The sequence below is a fragment of the Ochlerotatus camptorhynchus genome, unplaced genomic scaffold (assembly GCF_037179485.1).
Source record: "Ochlerotatus camptorhynchus isolate MF236.1 unplaced genomic scaffold, CSIRO-AGI_Acam_v1.1 ptg000631l, whole genome shotgun sequence".
Lineage (NCBI taxonomy): Eukaryota > Metazoa > Arthropoda > Insecta > Diptera > Culicidae > Ochlerotatus > Ochlerotatus camptorhynchus.
In genome coordinates, this window is record NW_027041110.1 from 270,715 (window position 1) to 272,442 (window position 1,728).

Consider the following 1,728-nt stretch of genomic DNA (forward strand, 5'->3'; position numbering starts at 1 on the left):
AGGCAGCTCCCACACCTGGACCCTACCTATCGACCCATCATCCATAAACCGGGGACCAACGGCTTTACTTCCCTTCCGAAGGAAGGCGTGATCAGAGATGTTATGCTTCAGAACATCCCGGCGGCGCTGACTGGGATTGAACCCAGGCCTGCTGGGGTGAGAGGTAATCACGCTTACCACTACACCACGGGCGCCGCTTTCCGTCAGGACAATGATAAGCATTTAAATAGCAACAAACTTCCTTGTTCAATATGCCCTAGAAAAAACATAAAGTTGCAAATACTGAAGAAAGAAATACGGATCGGAACAATCGACCTACGCGACGAAATAAGGACTGCGATTGGAAACTCGGAACATGGAACTGCAAATCGCTCGGCTTCGCGGGCTGCGATAGGTTAATCTATGACAAACTTCAACCACGCAACTTCGAAGCCGTAGCACTGCAGGAACTTTGCTGGACGGGACAAAAGGTATGGAAATGCGGGCATCGAGCGGCTACTTTCTATCAGAGCTGTGGCACCACCAACGAGCTGGGAACCGGCTTTGTAGTGCTGGGTAAGATGCACCAACGCGTGATTGGTTGGCAGCCGATCAACGTGAGGATGCGCTAGTTGAGGGTTAAGGGCCGTTTCTTTAACTACAGCAACATTAACGTGCGCTGCCCACACGAAAGGAGACTCGACGACGAGAAAGAAGTGTTCTATGCGCAGCTGGAGCAGGTGTACGACGGCTGCTCGCAACGGGACGTCAAAATCGTCATTGGCGACATGAACGCTCAGGTAGGACGGGAGGCAATATATACACCGGCAATTGGGCCAAACAGCCTGCATACCGTATCGAACGACAACGACCAACGATGCGTGAACTTTGCAGCCTCTCGGGGTATGGTAGTTCGAAGACCCTTTTTCTCCCGCAAGGATATCCACAAAGCCACCTGGAGATCACCTGACCAACACACAGAAAACCAAATCGATAACGTTCTAATCGACGGGAAATTCTTCTCCGACATTATCAACGTCCGCACGTACCGCAGTGCGAACATAGATTCGGACCACTACCTAGTTGCAGTATGCATGCGTTCATAACACCCGTCAAAGTCGAACGCCGCGACCAAACATTGAGCAATTACGGGACGCCGGAGTTGCTCAGGACTACGCGCAGCAACTGGAAGTTGCACTACCCACGTAAGAGTAGCTTGGCGCAGCTTCTCTTGAAGATGGCTGGAGGAACATCCGTTCCGTCATAGGTAGTACTGCTGCAGCGGCACTAGGTACTGCGACCCCGGACCGAAGAAATGACTGGTTTGACGGCGAATGCAAACTGTTAGTAGAGGAGAAGAATACAGCACGGGTGGAATGCTGCAACATCGCACGAGATTGAATGTGACGCGATACAGGCAAGCGCGGAACAGACAAAACTCGGTTTTCCGAAGGAAGAAGCGTCAGCAGGAAGATCGAGATCGCGAGGCAATGGAAAATCTGTACCGCGTAAACGACACACGAAACTCCTACGATAAGCTAAATAGTTCGCGGAAAGGCTACGTGCCCCAAGCCGATATGTGCAAGAACTTGGACGGTAACCTTCTCACGAACGAGTGTGAGGTGATTGATAGGTGGAAGCACTACTATGACGAGCACCTCAACGGTGATGTAGCAGAATACGAAGGTGGCACGGCAACATACCTTGGAGCACACGCAGAAGACGACAGGCTACCGGCCCCTGATCTTC